The 17,679-nt window shown below is 48.3% G+C and overlaps 1 protein-coding gene across 3 annotated transcripts in view; it reads right to left on the bottom strand.

Annotated features, from left to right (window-relative positions):
* Positions 1 to 17,679, bottom strand: part of LOC142570884 (acetylcholinesterase-1-like) — a 162,002-nt gene that overhangs the window by 22,337 nt on the left and 121,986 nt on the right. Inside the window, exon 1 of one of the 3 annotated variants that reach the window (XR_012825707.1) lies at positions 13,726 to 14,130. The exons of the other annotated variants lie outside the window; for them this stretch is intronic. The gene's annotated coding sequence lies outside the window, so the exon portion shown is untranslated. Of the gene's footprint in view, positions 1 to 13,725; positions 14,131 to 17,679 lie in introns of those variants that run through there. 3 annotated transcript variants of the gene reach the window in all.

Genomic DNA, 17,679 nt, shown 5'->3' with positions numbered 1-17,679 from the left:
TTTCGGTTTGAGCAATGCTGGGAACATTACACAAGCGATCTCTGAGCTGTCACAACAGCTGCGAGATCTGGTCAGCTGTTTTACTTCGGCCGTCGTCATCTAACTATCACACCTCCTGCGGACACCACAATTCCAGAATTCCACGGATTACAAAACAACGATATGTCGTGTATTACAGACCGTTGATTCCTTAGGCAAGCGTTATGCTTGTTCCAATGACGTCAAACGATTGGTTGCTGAACGGGAACTTTGAGGTGCCGTCAAAGCCTGGCATCTGTGCGAGGGTAACACCTACCGTTCGTGGGCAGAATGGAGTACAGCTTTCGTAAGTGCCTTCAGTCGCTTTCCTTGCAACTATCACGATCACTTCACATGCATGCGATCTCGACATCAAGTCCCGTTCGGGAACAAGTAACTACACACGTTTACGACAAACTGAGACTCCTAGCCGAATGCAACCTGACGTGTTGCTCTCCAGCTCCTAGGCAATACGTCGTGGATTACTGCTCACGCTGCCATTTTGGCATTCCATACCGTAGAAGCAACAACAGATGCCTTTGCCTGTGAAACCGCAGAGCTAGAGCACAATGCAAGTAGCCGTACGACTGCCGCAGTGCCGGCAGTTCGGTTCGTCGCAAGTGCAGCTGCTGCGACCGTCACCGTCGCAGCTACATTGACTGCAGGCGTTCGCAAAACACAGAACGCACTCGTGTCCCTTGCTACAAGTTCATGTCACTGGCATCGGTGACCTTTCTTCTCTTGTGGACACAGGTGCTGAACGGTCCGCAACCCTTCGGCGCCATGCTCCATTCACACTTGAATCTCGGACACAGCCCGAATCGCACTCTATTGCAGATGGGATTCTACCAGTCCGGACGTTAGATTTAACGATACGGACAGCTGCTGGCAGCAGGTTCATCCCTGTCGTGCCAGTCTTGGAGAACCTGCCTGCTGACGTCGTCTTGGGGAACGACTATTTGCTACACTATGATCTCACAGGGGCGTATCCAACTCAGCCGTCCCGACCTCAGCGCCGCCTCAACTAAGAACACGGAGGGGGAGCATTCTAAATGCCACCACGTTGAAGGTGTCAACCATACCACCGAAGCTAGGCCACATGACTCGATTGATGGCCGCACGTCGCAAAAAAGCGGGTCTTGGAACGCATTCTCTAAAGAATGCGTGCCCAAGGCCCAATGAAAAGACACGGACTTGCTGTGTTTTTTTGCATATGCATCTTGACGAAGCAAGCAGTAAGTGCAAATTTGTTCAAGAAGGTGATACTTTTGTTCCGTCGCAACTGAGGTAAGAATAAACAAGAGGATAGTCGTCTTATCGTAATCCTTCACTCTAGGGGCTCTCACGTTTTGAGCAGCACCCACGTAACTGAAGGTGGCGGACATATCGGTCGTCGCGAGCCACGCTCTGAAATATATAATAGCGATTTTGGGGGCCGAAAATGCAAAGTGACATCCGTCACTACGTCGCAAATAGCTACACGTGCCGGCTGTGCAAACAACTACCCGGAGAAAGACCGGGACAGAACCCGGTTTGAGAGCAGCAACTTAAGACTGCTCTCAAACAACCTGACCCAAGTTACGGTTTCTAAGGTACGGTCTCGTCGCTTCCGGAACGCTGAAACATGGAAGTAAAGAGGTCGTACACAACGAGGAGATCTCAGCCACTTTCGACTTCCGCGGGCGTGCACCGAGGGAGCAGAGTTAGGCAGACCTGCTCGATGTCCTGACCGATCGAATCCATCGTGACAAGTTCGAGAGGGTGTTCGTCGAAACCGATTGCCTCGTGGAGAACACGCGGCCGGTCGGCCGGTCTCGTACGTTAAGACTAGACGAGACGAGAAATCGTCGCGCACGTGTCGCGCCTAAAAGAAGGGTGCATCCCCCTGAGTGACCATGCTGCGCTTTCTCCTGTATATTAGCAGCGTAGCCGAGTGTAAGGAAGAGGAAGTGCGCTTACGGATGGAGGAACAGTGAATGGGAGTTGAGGAACAAGAGTAAACACAACTCTATGAGGGAACGGCGCGCCTTTTCGTTTCTTTATAGCACTTGATATAGTTGATGTCTGAAGGTAAAGGGGCGCGCATTAAAAAGGCGCCCTAAGTTACTTAATAAGGCTTAAGACATTGGGAGAGATGTGCGGCGTAAGCTTTTCTATTCAGGCATGGTAGGGGAATCAGGAACTCCTGCCTTTCTTAATAATCCCTTCCGTACTTCTCTGCCCTGGCTCTCCCTAAACTTTCACACCACTTGTGGAGTAGCAGGCCTCTGCACCTTTCCTATAATTAAGCTTTCCCTTAATTCTCTCTCTCCTTCCCTTCGAACATGCATAAATACCGTCTTCCATGAATGACATTTATTCATTCATTCGCGTGTTTATACTTTACTTTTCCTTAGCAAGGGCTTGAATGATAAATATGGCCATTGCTTTTTGAATCTGCGGTTTGACACGGTACTCCTTGGGAACTTCGGCTCCTACCCATTGATTTGAAGAAGCCGGGGAACAAAGGATGTAGGGCTTCATTAGATAATTAATTATTTGAAAGAACCTGGTGTACCTACACATGAACTGCACAGAAACCGTCAATTGGTTTCTTTTCAGCGATCTGACAGTCTTGATAGGCTGTGCAAAATGGCTACCAAGATTCAGGCACCACAACGACAAAATCGTGGGCGAAGCTACCAATAACACAGATTAATAGCGTTAGCCATGACAGCTGCCCGTGGATACTCAGCTCAGGCGCAGGTTGCTGCGAATAGCAGAAAACTGTGAATGTGTGTTCCCTTGACAGCAGTCGACCAGTGAACTTTGGGTACAGTCGCTACATGAAAGCGCAAGCGCAAGCCAAATGCTTGATAATGGATGAGGCGCTAAGCAGCTAGGATCTATTTGTCTATTACAAGCTAGAGACTTTATGGATGCAACGAGCCAAATATTTCACAACATCACTATAGAGGCATGTTTTCCTCATACCCATGGGCCTGGTAAGTGGCCGAGTCCATCGTATGCTTGGGCAGCCTACTCATTGAAAAATTAACCAAGAACGAGGTTGCGCGTTTATACGCGCAATTACCAAGAACACGCTAATTGCAGCGTTGACTTGAAGGAGAGAGGCGTTCTCTCCTTGGCAGGAGAGACATAATTGAGATTAAGCGACCTAATGGGGTCGTTTGGTGTTTCTGAAGAGCCGCTATGTATACAGATGACCCAATGAGGCGCGCCTAATTGAGAATCTAGGTCGCGCTGCGACCGATCCCCCACGTTCGCGGCGGCTGCTTTGGTTCAGCCAATGCTGCACGGGCAGTCGACACGGCCCATTACGGCAATCGCGTCCACGCCGCAACGCAATAAGCTGGCAAATATAGAAGGTGTTTGTGGGCACAGTGCACAAACTAGAAGTCTTAGTTATATGCCATCAACAAGGGAACGATCTGGTATCCTCTCCAGGAATATTCGTGAACAGCGCCCTTCGAATAAGTTCCGGATGATCGTGACAAAGTTTAACCATATGATGCAAAAATCATGCGCATTAAGCGGACATATTTAAATCTGTGCGAAGCGAAGCTTTCGTGAACCGATTATTAAATGCTATAAGATTAAATACGATGCGTACAACTGTCTGCCGTCCCATATATGCGGGATGTAATCTCATGCAATGTTTTACGTTTATGCACCCCGCAAGTCACAACTTTATTATCACGCGATGTTTATGTTTGTGCACTTGACATTCACAAGCTATGGCGAAATGAAAACATTAGTTGGTGCGAATGCACACTGCGAGACGACGAGGCTATGATGTGCGACGAGAACGAAGGCGATGTTGTTGGATGACTATCTGTGGAAGCATGGTGAGGAGATGCGTATGCATAGAGAAGCACACGGTGCGGAAGGCAGTGGTAAGACCGACTATCATTCGCCCGCTTCATTCCTGCGTCTGCGGCCTAATGGAAACTGGCGCGTACGCACTCGCGAAACACGCGCCAATCGTTTGAAAAGGCGGCACTTGGCGTTGGCACGAGAGAAGAATGCCTGCTATTGCGGTCTAATGCTTAAAGAATCCGGCTGTTAAGTTGCGCTGGTAAACCGAGGTTTGATCCCTCCATGGGAAGCGTAATTTTTTTATATATATATATATATATATATGAGCTATTCGGCAAGACAGCATCAGCAGCACCCAACAGCAGCAGCCGCTGTCAGTAAATTCCGAGAGAGTTCACAATAAGAAAGCTTCTGTTTAATAAAACCAATTTTCTCATCTGAAAATGTTCAAGCCGCCCTACAGAGCCCGGCAGTGCGCTACACTTGGTGCCGTGCGTTTATCCCTGATGACAGTGGATGTTTATCCCTGATGACAGTTGTTTTTCATTGTACGCAGTGGCTCACGATCAACCTGTGATACACATACAATGTGGCTCTGCGCATGTAATAGAGCATGCCTGTCGTCTTCTTTATTTCTGGAGTCCGCTGGAATGAAATTACCACACTATAAAGCTACGTGACCGAGCCTTAAAGAAGTTCGCCTGGTGGCAGTTTGACAGCAACTAGCAAAGACCTGGGCGATGAGCTCGCCTGAAAAAAAAAAAAAAACAGGAAAACACGACCGATATGCGATGCCCACGTCTTATGTACTTATGCTCAGAAGCTTTTAGAACATTAGAGGTAGGAACGTACCTACTCATCGACTCTTTTAGACAAGGGATTCTATCCGCGTTTATACACCAGTCGCCTAACGCCCCTTAACGAGGCAAAAACAGATCCGACTTTACTCGAAGTGATACTAGGCAGGGGCCGCAGGCATGCACGGCGACTTTCCGCCGCGACTATATTAAAACCGGCAACCGCGCTGCGTCTCCAGGCGCGGCTGCAATGTTTCGAAAAGTTTCGCACCGAGGCTATTTTTGCGTGTCCGCCGAAGACGTACGTACGTCGATGGACAAGCAAGCAGCTACAGAGCCAAGAGCAGCAAGCATGGGCGCAAGCGGCAGCCGGCAAGTGTGCGCGGCTGCCGTGTAACTTCTTTTAATGCACGGGCGAAAAAACTCTCAGATGGGTCTTCAGGATCAAGGGGCGATAAAACGTGGCGCAGCCAGCGGACGGAGAGATCAACAAACAACCGAGGCCCAGCCGCGGGTGGCGACCGGGTGCCTCCTCCCACGGCGCGTCGCTCCGACGACGAGGACCGGACAACGACCGCCGAGGCATCCCGACTCCTCCTGTGCCTCAGACGTTCTCTTCCTGTTTTCCTGCGCGGAACGAAGGAGCGAGCGAGAGTTGAACGAAATGCGTAAGGGACGCACACGACACGCGGACGAGATCGGAAGCTTGCCTGCACGTTGCGACAAGCACGGCCGGAAGGTGCGAGGCGCGCACGCCTGCCATGAGGCAAGGTTAACGAGGTGACGTGGCTGCCATCGCCAGGTGTACCTGTCTAGTGGCCTCGTTATGCGGCCTTTGCGGAGCGCACAGAATGGGGCATAAGACGTTCGTGCATACGTGTGAATGCATGGGGGCTCCGGCGCCCCTTTCCTCTGATCTCTTACACGTATTTCAGTCGCCGTCGGTGACCGCTTAGTTTGTATTGCCTATTTCCTTTCTTCTTTTTTTTTTTCTTACTGTCTCCTCAGCATGTTCCTCGGCTCCTTTCGCACGAAAAGGTGGCGGCGAGGGAGACAGCGCTTACGGTAGCCACGTCGGGCTGAACGCACTGCGTACGTAATGGGCACGCGGCTCTCGGATCCGGACTCTAAATGAGCTCGCCTTTGTGTTCAAAGTGGAATGGCTTGATTATGTTATAAGCTGTAGGACCACAGAGCATCGTCTTCTGACCAGCGACACATTCGTCGAGAAAGAAAATCTTTATGACGCAAGGACCTGGAGAAACTTCTTTGTTTCATTTTCTTTTTTGAAAAGAAGAAAATAATTAGGAATAATGTAGGCCTACTGTTACGAAAACGTGCTGTAAGTCTCAATGTAATAAGTGATGCCAAAGGTCCACAAAACCTCCTACATTAACAGGCACTCTCGGATGCAAGTGTCTCGTAAACGTCGCTAACTTTGCTTATACAACGCCCTCAATTTTTTCTTTCAGAATTACGTGTCTCACTGAAGCTCCCGACATGAAAATTGCGTAATGATGCAGGGGTGTTCTTTTTTATTTCAGAGCTTAAACGCAAGGAAGAAGGAAGCGCAAGACATCAAGAAAAGTATTAGAGTCCTTACGAAATGGTTCAAAGCCAGTCCGCAAAGTGACAAGCTCGGTCGTCTGGCGATATTTCAGGCCTCCTATTACAACAAGCATGGCAGTCTGAAGTGTGGGAGTGCGGGCACGCACCGCAAACGTATCGCTCACGTCTTGCCGATGTATAGGTAATTCTTAACGCGCTTGGGTTCTTTTCTCTACGTATACGTGGAGGGTTTTGCACGGAGGGTACACTTGGCTCTGACCGCTGCTCATCAGTCGATCGGGGCAACAATAGTGTTCTCATATTTGCCGCGCGATCTGAGAATGAATATCCTGCCTTTGACTGCTGCTCCCGCGTAAAAGGATCTTGGGCAGGCGCTGGCGTCATTGGCGTCATACGTACGTGGAGGGCGCATCTTGCAGAGCTCATGTGAACAAGAACCTACTTCCGACAGCAGTTTCCATGCTGCGCTTTGCGGAGCAGGGAAACGAATAATTCATGTGGAGATCGAACCTCTGCATGCCTTCGCACGTCGGTTAGCGCCGGCGGTAAGTTTTTGCGTCGATACTGTCCACCGCACATCCGACGATCTCCGACTTTGCATTAGCAAAAACCGTCCCGTACACACAAAACTAAACCGCCAAATCACGTCCTCGCCGCACTCCACTCTGCACGCTCAGCTGCGCGAGCACTCGCTAATCTCCGCAGAAATTGTTTGTTCATAATCAGCCAGCGCGAGGGCATGATATTTTGGTCATTTATCATAAGTGACCACACAGTTCTTATGCGTCGGCTTCTATTGCGAAGAAACAGTCGAATACGAGTCGCGCATCTTGTCCTCATAATAATAATCAGTAAGCGCGCACGCACCGTAAACGTTACCTGCCCTCAGCGCTCCTTATACCTGTAACTTCGCACTTAACAACGGTACTTAGCCCTCATTGCGATTAACTACCAGGTAAAAGGGGTTTGTCCTGAACGCCCGAAGGCGTACAAGAACTTCCCATAGCGCAATCCAGTCATAGCAGACTGTGCAAGGGTTTGATCTAAGCGGAGGAGAATTACAGCACACCACCTCTAACGGAAAGGTGGCGCAGGGCAGATCACCGTGTCTTCGGCGATCGGCAGTAGACACAACGCGAGACGTGAATAGAAAGAAAGTCACGTTGGAAACCACGCAGAAATCGTGTAACGTACCGCAGCACTTGTTCCACAATTCGCGGCCGCTCGCCCGAGCCTTGTAGAAGACCACAGCTCCAAACACCATCAGGACAACGGCGAACAAGAGCATGAACAACATGGCACCGCTCTGTGGAATCTTCCTTGTTGTCAGCTTCGTTCGGTTGGGGTCGCGTCACGAGCTCAGAGACAATGATGATTGAGGCGCACTGTGGTTGAGGTCGCGTTCACCGCAATAATTAGCGGTATCGAATTGTTCTTGGTACACGTGAAGTAATGACTGCTGCACCATTTTGAAAAATAAAAATGCAATGCAGTGCACGCGCGGACTTAGCGACAAACATATCAAAGTAAAAATCAACAACAGAGGGCTAATAGAGAGAGATAATTTAATTGAAAGAAAGCAGAGAGGTCAAAAAAAAGAAGAGGGCTAAGTGAACAGTGAGCATAACAGACTTCAAGATTAACTTATGATACATCGTCGTCGTCGCTGTCATCGTCGTAATCATCGTGATCGTCATCGTCGTCATCATCATCATTATCATCGTCCCCACAAGCTGTATTCAGCGGTCTCTTGACGTAAAACATTCGCCGTTGTCGATGTGCTAATATGTACCTGCCTTTGGCAAAATACGAACAGCGTAAGAAGGCGAGCTGTAGCTCGATTTCAAGTTCGCACAGCGTTGAAAACACTAAAGCCGTGCAGTAAGTTTGAGACTAATCTTCGCTATTCAATCTTGGAACTTGTCTTAGGAATAAGTAACCCTGCCAGGAGAGCTTTACATGGTCGTGACGTCGTAGAGCATAACAATATATTTTTTGTAATAGTTATTTTTTCTTTCTTATGGGTTAGCCTCCTGTGTTACTGCTATATCTTGAAGATGACTGAACTTCCAGTAGACAGCTCTCTGCGCTGCACCGTGAATGGGCATGGGATTTGAATAGAGAGAGACAAAGACTGTAATGGCAAGAAGGCAATGACGCTTAGCTCATGTCACAAGAGAAATCGAGGGCCTGAGAAGATGTGGCTAAACAATACCAAGAAAGACGTGAACACCACAGACCTGATGAAGAGCTGTCAGTGCTGTGACAAAGCGGGAGGAACACCGTGCGTCAATGGGACTTACCTGAGAGGAGATTGTAAGATATTTATGGTCATTGCCAACGACGCGCGTTAGACAAAGTAGGTTACTTTTGGAAACTGAGCAGCATGGAATCAAATAAGACGGTCATGTCAACAGCACAACATTTATTTCCTCCTAAATTATCATTGAGGCTCTTTGAACAAGCGCTTAAAGTAGGTTATTCGCTCTCGCCGCGTCTGTCCCAAAAGACCTCCCACGGCCGAAGGCTCGCTGAGATCCTTGTCTGCGTGACACGGGGCATGACTTCACGAAGAGGCGCACAAGAACTGTGCAGCATGCACGCCAGCAAGCATAGACGAATGATGAGAGTTATGTTGTAAAGCACAAGGTAGGAGAAGGAACCTTAACATTGGAGTAACATTGGAGTTGGAGTATGAGCCCGTCACATGGACTTCAAGGTGAGCGCTAAAAACGGCACCAAAAGCTCAATTAGTTCTTTTGATTCATGGCGGGCGCGTCACGGCGAAGGGGCGACGACATCGTTTCAGGTATAGTTTCCAGCAGCGTTTCTGCTCGAGAAAAGCGTGCCTGTTCGTCGAGGCAGGCCTCGGTTGAGGGTGCGCCAGCAGTCCCAGCTGTGCGTGCGCTCACTCTGGCTTAAGCTTGAGGCCCAGGCGCCTTCGACGCTTGTAGAGCATGAGCGAGGCTAGGACGATGCAGAGGACGGTGAGCACCACGAAGCACAGGCCCAGCGCGTGAAAGTCCACTTGGCAGTAGCGGCAGGCTCGACAGCGTAGCGCGGCTTGCCTCTGTCGGTTCCACTCGACCATGAGCTGGTGGAAGTAGCCCATGAAAGGCTCCGCTGCTCGTCCCATCACGGTGGCCGTGGGCGGCATGTGGTGCCCGGAACTGGAGCTGAAGGGGATGGCTATTCGGAAGTGGCGAAACAACCAATGTACTTGGTTCACAGGGCCTCGAAGGTTTCGCACTGGGTTGATGCAAGCCTTTCTAAGCGACGGTGTTGGATTCGGATTGGATTCGCTCGGCACTGATGATATCTAAAGCCATCAAAAGCCGCCGGAGTCCCCATCCTGCGATGACGATCGCGCTAGCATAATACAGGGAAGTGGGTCGCCGTCATGGCTGCCTCAACTGAAAGCAATATTAATCGGGCCGGTTGTAGCCTGCTAAGTTAACCTTCGCCCTTTCATGTAGCTATAAGCAGCCTGACTCAGCGTGTTTGCCGCCAGTGTGTCCAAAATTGTAGAACTACGTGGCTCAGATTTCTCACTACGAATTTGCATGAGTGCTTTCTTATAAGCCTGTCGGTATTTTTTAATGCACAACTACTATGAAGCTTCGATAAAAATTTTACATACGAAGGAAGTAACCAGAATAAGAAAGAGCGTTTAGTAACTATCTCTCATCGGTAGCTTTTATGAAGACGCTAGAGCTTTGCGCAAAGCCCATGAGTGTAACACTACCATTTTTAATTCCACTTAAGAACGTTGTTAGCCCCATTTTAACATAAGCATTACAGAGTTGCGCTAGATTGATTCTGAATATTTCCTATCGTTGGCGTGCCAATAAACGTGCCATCTTTAGGCATATCTCTACTATTCTGATTGTTTCGCAGGTGCGAGAAACCGCGAAGGAACAGCGAGATAACGAAAGCGGGTTGGTTCTCTGTAAAAAACATAGCGAAAGTTTGTGCACACTTTGCTGCAGAATTTTTTATTTATTAATTATTTTCCAGCGACCAGTGGCTACTAGGAAAACCTTTTCTAATTCGTCTTTGCGGGGTGACGGATACATTAAAGCATTTGTTATCGCCACTGCTACATTGAGAATGTGTAACTGTGAGATTGTCACCTTTCTTATGAGAGCCTTCTTTGACCGCATTTTCATTTCGTTCGATTCACTACCTCGGTGTAGAAAGCATACGTGTACTCGTCGCTGGCTAAGGGAAAGCTTGCAAAGCCTGTTACTGCTGTGCTTCGATCGCGCAAGGATGAAAGCTTTCATCATATACCATTTCAATTTTTCTTTTTACTCATTATTACGCGTTCTTCTAAAGCCTACAAAAGTTACTCGAACCGCGTCATACAGAATAATCAGCAGACATCATCTGCGCAAAAAAGGAAAAAAAGAGATCGAGCAATTTATTTGCTAATTAAACTAATTACATTAATTAACTTCTTAGTGGCAGACATTACGACACATGTTTATATTAAAAAGTTGAAGGAACTCGTCTTCAAAGTCTAGTTACGTGTTTGTGCATTTCAAAAACAGCCGTGTAAGCCGAGATAACTGCCGTCAAATTATTTGTTCGCTTTACCTTATTACGCATGCAGCACTGCGAAGCACTCCTTTCAACTTATAAATATTAACGTGTGGGACGTATAGCTGGTCACTAGGAAAGTAATTATTGCAATTAGTTTAATTAGTAGCTTTATTGTTTTTTTTTCTTGCAAATGTTGTCCTCCTGGGCAAATAATTCGTCTGCAATGCTGTAATTCAAGTGACTCTTGTTGACCTTCTAAAAAAATAAGTGTTCGAATGAAAAAAAAAAGAAAAACACTGTATAGGCGCTACCGCTAATAATTCGATTTCAATTAAGCAGGATACATTCGTACGTTTCGTGGTGCGGGCATTTTACTTTGCCCGCATGTTACTGTTCGCGATACCCACATTTGTGCAATACCACCTAGATTGTAATTGCCCTGCGATCTGCAAGTGCGATCTGAGCGCTGATCTAATCTGAGCGATCTGATCTCAGCGCGTAGTCATGCTGACGACGCTCAGCAGTCGTCGTTGCTGATGTCGATGCAGCATCGTCGAATCGACGATGACGACAGCCAGAAATCGACATGAATGTCTTTCTTTTTTTACTGCTGTTTTTACTTCTTCTTTTGCCTTTTTATCCTTCGCACCTTGTCGTGCGCTTCCGTTATAAATTTTCACACTTTTACCATCTCTCCTCGTTATTAGGTGACACCGGAAGTTCTAAGTCGAAGCACGTTTCGAGGAACGTGATATATCGACTGACGGTGCGTTTGAGAAGAGCAGGGCAGACGACGGTATAGGATCGCCGGTGCCATCAATAGTTGGCCTCCGAAAACCGCGCGACACAATGCGATGCGTAAAGCTTCTCGCCCTTCGGGCGAGCTGTTGCGTGGCACCCCGCCACCGGTGTCGAAGGCTTCGAGGGAAGGTCAGGTTTCAATGCTTTCGAAGGCCTCGACAGCAGGTGGTCCGCACGGGACCACAGTGCGCCCTGGGAGCCGCAATCGAGTCCCAGACCTGCGTGTCAACCCCCGTGGCGCGCGTCGTGGTGTCGTACGCATGCACGCGGAATTCCGCACTGCGCCGGGGGGTCCTTCTTTACGACTCCATTGTCTCGGGCGGGGCCAGTGTCGCGCGGGAGTTGAGGCCTCCTTAAAGGGGTGGCCGGGGTTTCCTCGCTCTACACTTGCGGCGTGCGATACGCGCCGAACCCTCCGCGTGTGGGACGAGCAGTCGTCGTAGGAGGATTATCGACGCCAGTGTCTCGAGGAAAATATATGCCCCCCGCATTTGCATGCGCGCTGAGCGGAGAACGGAGGTGTTTGTGATGGCGTGACGGCTCTGTTCGCACGGAGGCGCAGCAAACGCGCTCGTTTCTTTGTGCCCGGATTAACTAATGGTTTATGAAATACGTACGTTACGGATCTGCCTTCGTAACTGCATGTGACGTGCCGGTGTGGCCGCCGGTTCATCGGCACTCGCATGGCGGAGGAAGACAAAGTCAAGCATCGCAGACTGCAATCGAAAAACCTTATTCAGCCACCTTTCGCAAGTTGCTAGTTTCTTCGGTTGATGATGGTTTCCGGCGGGAGCGCCAGCCTCTCTATACGACGTCACAAGGAGAGTGCGTAGAATTCAGTTTCTCGGAAGCCTTCGAGCTTTGTGTTTTCTGTTCCTCTCAAATGGGCAGCTAGGTGACGTCCGTAAATAATGTTCAAGAATTCAAGGGTCAGTAGAGTTAGTGAGCGTAAAGATACCATAGGAAAATAAATACCCAACACGCACTTACAAAAAAAGAAAGGAAGAAAGAAAGAAAAAAGAAACTGTGCGTTGTAGAATACCACGCATAGCTAGCGGCCAATCCCGTTCCTAGCCTTTTAGGAGCACACCTCATGCTCTATTTATTGAAAATCTTCTTGTAAATGTGTGACTTATCCTATATGTTAGGCATGCAGTAGCTACGCTGCGAACTGATCGGGCTGGGGAAAATGCCCATTCCACGAGGAAACAGGGCCGTGATTTGTCACAGCTAATGAAAGTAGAGCTCCAATTTCTGTGAAAGACTTCTATATTGGTGTGCTATCTGCACACTGAGCGCATGCAGAGCTCATGCAGAATACATGCACACTAACCCGCCGCGGTAGCTTACTGGCTATGGGCAACGCTATGGCGTTGCGCCGCTGATCTCGAAGTCGCGGGTTCGATCCCGACCGCTGCGCGGCCGCATTTGGATAAGGGCAAAATGCAAAAATGCTCGTGTACTGTGTTCATTGGGTGCGCGTTAAAAAGCTACAGATGGTCAGAACTATTCGGGAGTCCCCCACTACAGCGTGCCTCGTATATCATGATTTTTCTTTTTGGCGACGAAGCCTATAATAATGTATATTCACACTATACGGATCACGTGCTAACTGTAGCATGTGCTATGTAGTAAAGGTTACTCGGAAGTTAGCGTTAGCGTTTGTCGGCGTCCGTTCATATGTATCTTCTCCCAGTTTAGCAGCTTAACGGGTAACTTAAGGTTGAGCGATTCAGAGCAGCTTTGTAGACATCATTTCCTTACTGAAGGCGCTCTCATACCGTTCCTCACGGTTCGCACGTTAGAAAGCCGCATATTTAAGAATGGCCGCAAGACACACTACACACAAAATTGCAGTCGCGGGAAGTGGTACACGACTTGGGCACTGGCCAAGAAGCTCTCATTTCCGTGCCACTTCACCTATATCGCTGTCTCATTTGCATACGCCCAAGCTCTTTCACTCAGTAACTTAGTCTCCATATCACTCACTCACTCACTCACTCACTCACTCACTCACTCACTCACTCACTCACTCACTCACTCACTCACTCACTCACTCCCTCACTCACTCACTCACTCACTCACTCACTCACTCACTCACTCACTCACTCACTCACTCACTCACTCACTCACTCACTCACTCACAATCAGCATCAGCATTCCGTGGCTCACTCACGAGAGCTCTGAATCCAGAGGCCGCTGCAGCCGAAGCTCCTTCAGCCAATTCGGCCAAAGCGTCCGCGCCGGTGCTCAACCTGAAGTTCCGCACCGAAATCACACTGGCCACTTCTTACAGCCGTAGTCCATTAGGGCGGTGATTAACGCTTCCTAGGGGACTTCGAGTGCAGCTTTCAGCGTGCTCTGTAAGGACTGTTTAGCAGGAATCCTATTCAGCTTCGAATGAAAAGAACTTGCGGCAGGAATGGGCAATGCACACCGCGCTTTCTCCTTTCTTCTGACAGCTTTTTTTTGCTCTTATTCTTTTCGCTTAAGTACGCGCCATTTCTAGCTCCCGATACGGGCCACGAGAAGGCATCCCGGAGCAGCTTGCGGCAAGGGCCACCCGGGCGCGCTTTGTCGATGCCGGGGTGCGTCTTGTTTTGGGCCGCGCCTGATAAGAGCAGAGCGCCAGAGGGGCATGTAACTACTCGGAGCGCGCTCTTTCGAAACGCTTGGCGGCTTCTCGGGCAACTTTTCCGCACGGCGCCTTCTTTTGTTTTCTTCTCTTCGGCAGAGGCCACCCCCCTGATTGCTCCTTCTCTGCTGCGTGAAGGAAACAACTTGTAGCTGTTCACGTACTTTGTTCAGACGATAGAGCGCTAAAGGAGTAAACACGTAACAGGTTCTTTGCAAATCAGCGGAGAGCGCGCGGGATAAAGGAGGTTTCGCGTTCGCTTAGCACTTAAGAAAATACTTTTAATGTTAAAAACGGAAAGCAGCGTTTTTGCATAGGAACAGTCATCAGAGCTGCGCGTCGTGCTAGCGACTCTTCTTAAGTATAGGAGGTTGCACGGTTACATTTCTGCGAATTAAGCAGTCTTCGAAGCTCACTCGTTTCGATTCTGGAGTTTTATTGTAGCTGAATCTTTGAGCTTATCGCCAGCAACCAATTGCGAGCAGCACTGCTGAGTGTACAGCATATTGAAATGCACAGTATAGGGAAGTGTACAGTATATGTACGTTCTTTCGTAACACACATTCCTAGGAATTAGGTTATTGAGAGATACGTCTGATGAAAGTTCCCACGTATTTTTTAAAAAATTTATATGAGCAATTTGTTCTATACTCCTATCCATAAAAGGAGCTGCTCTTGTGGGTCGAGGGTGCCATGGATTCTTTCAGCGCCGTTTCTTTGGCGTTAGAATTGAAGATACGGCTTCTTAAAGTGCGGTGCTGAGAAATCTGCGCCGGATAGTGTATAGCACCGGTCATTAGCGATTTGTTGTTTGGCTATGCTGACAGTTTCCTTGACCTTCGGTTCAAGGGCACGTGTGTGCTCAGTGTTTTCAGGTACATTAGATGGCGATATTGTTTCTCTTTTGGCACCGGGCCGACACTCTTGAGCAGGACGTTGCACACGCACTACGAATGTTGGAACACCTCTTGCAGTCAGTCTTTCGAGGTCACTCATGAGGTGCGCGTGGGCTGCATGCCGTCGCGTTTATGGACCTAAGGCCGTAGATCACGGAGCTTTCGACAACGCAGGTCGTTGTATTGGCGAAGAGCGGGGACCAAGCTACTCGTGAAATTGTCGAGACAATGCAGGTAGCGGGGCTAATCGATTCGTACATAAGCAGGCGTCAGTGTTTCTTACAAGGAGCTGGCATTTCTTTCTAGATAGCCAGGGTACGATAAGCAACTGTGTGTGCCGTATCCAATCTACGTGTGCCAGTGCATATATATTATTGATTTTATTTTGTTCTTTGTAGCTGTTATCTTTGCATCCCTCGGATTATAAATTTGTGTTGATAATTCAAATATAGATACAGACGGTGCTGCGCGTACTTCTGTCGGTGCTGTTGTAGCTAGCCACCTTTACTCGCTGGTAGCCTGCCATGAATTCGGTGTTCGAACTCGCCCAAATCAATACCGTGTTATATTCACCTCTCCGTGATCTCATGCTCTTTGCAGGCAGCTCCGTTTACAAAAAACATAAAAAGAAGTCACGGAGAGAACAGCGGTCTGTCACGTTGTCTTGCACCATTCGCATTTGCAGATCCCCATTCGGCTGGCGAGAAAGAGATAACTGCAGACAGGAAGGACACAAATTGGCTAAGAGAAGGGTGCTTTTTCTGGTGAAACGAGGGAAACAATGAAAACGTGTTGTGAGAAAGGAAGAGCAAATGTAGTTGTCATGCTTTTAGTTTTTAGACGAGTGCGCATGCCTGACGTATTTATTAGCGCTTTCGTAACTTCGCACACTGTTGTAATGAGATGACAGAGCGCGAGAATACATCTTAACTATATGGTATATGCTTCTTAGAACCGATTTAGCAACAGACAAAGAGAGAGCTTTTGACATCTAAATTAGAATTCTGCCTGAACAGGATTCTCATGCTGGCCTTGACAACACATATCAGGGAGTCATGAATTGGTATCATCATCATTTCCGCTGGGTCTGCGTTCATCACTTAAATTCATTATTCGATGGAGCTACCTGCCTAATAAAATATTTATTGCTCTGTGCGTTACTGCCTGAGTAAAACGTTCAGTGAGAGAACTGAGTAATACTTGTTGGGGGGCTAGTTGGTGCATGTTTCCAGAAGAGGGTTATAGCGCCTAAAAAACACAACACACAGCAAGCGAGACGGGACAGGCGCAACTTCCAACTGTTCCAACTGAAGTCGCTTGTTAAATGTGCCGTGGGTGTCGTATATCAGATACCTCTCACATGTGGAAAGAAGTACATCGGACAAACCGGCCGTTGTATTAATGACCGATTAGCGGAACATAATCGCGATTTAAAAAATGGTACTGGTTCTCATCAGCCGCATCATTGTAAAGCCTGCGGAGAAGAAAGGAAGATTAAGTGTGTGGCAAGGCTGAAAGAAACAAAGGTTTTAAACAGAAGTAAGGACCAGACAGCCCGTGAACTGTTGGAGGCCTACTATATTGAAAGAAACTGTAGCGATTGTGTTAGCGCCCCATCTATCTCCATTTATAAGAATGAAACTGCTTTTTTAGATACACGGGCGTGAGATACGTGTGTACTTCACCTATCTTTATCCGCTTTTTGTAAAAACCTCGTGCGCATGTGTGGTTCTTGCTATCCATCTTTGTTTGACCTCATATTCATTCGCATACGCGGTGAATAAACAGTTGGAAGTTGCGCCTGTCCCGTCTCGCTTGCTGTGTGTTGTGTTTTTTCGGCGCTATAACCCTCTTCTGGAAACAGTGAGAGAACATTTTTCTGAGTCTGTAGTGTGACCCCACGTTGCAAAAGTGTAGGCGCCATTCGGTGCACTTACACATTATACCACAAGTAGCGCACTAAGCCTATATCTAAGGCTGCGTTTTCCCTTTCTTTTCTTTTTACACACGTAAAGACCGCAGCTATCGCAATCACTATCGTAATGTAAGAATTTGTTTTATTGTTAATTAAATGTTGAGATCTCTTCCGCCACATTATTGTCACAATGATCATCGCACAATAAAGTCGTGGATGCAACAAGACCCTGCTTTCTTTGTTGTAGAATCCTAAACAGGCAAGAGAAATCGCCGTTCTAACCGTTACGACATTTTTCTCCGGTGTCCTTGAATCTGCCCGGCGAGTCTGCAACCATTACGGGTGGCTCGTTGAATTTAATTTGGCCGCTGGAAACTCACCGTATACCGCTGGACGAGAGAGTGTAGAATTAGAAGCAGCGTGTAACAAATAATTTTAAAAAAGGAAGATTAAAGGTCACATAAAAAACAAAAATGGTAAACGTCTTTTGCGCCACGAAAATCTTCAAAGATACCGGTGGTCGCGGCAGCGACTGGCGTCGTTCGGATGGGCGGGGCCGTCGTTTCTTCGGCACCGGTCTTTACGACGCATGTGCGCGACCAGAAGGCAGGTCCGATAAGAGGGCAAAGGTCGCGATTTCAATGTACGCTGCGCACCAGGAACTAACCCGAGGCACACGTGTCC

Source organism: Dermacentor variabilis, chromosome 2, assembly GCF_050947875.1.
Source record: "Dermacentor variabilis isolate Ectoservices chromosome 2, ASM5094787v1, whole genome shotgun sequence".
NCBI lineage: Eukaryota > Metazoa > Arthropoda > Arachnida > Ixodida > Ixodidae > Dermacentor > Dermacentor variabilis.
This window is presented reverse-complemented; position numbering and strand designations above follow the sequence as displayed.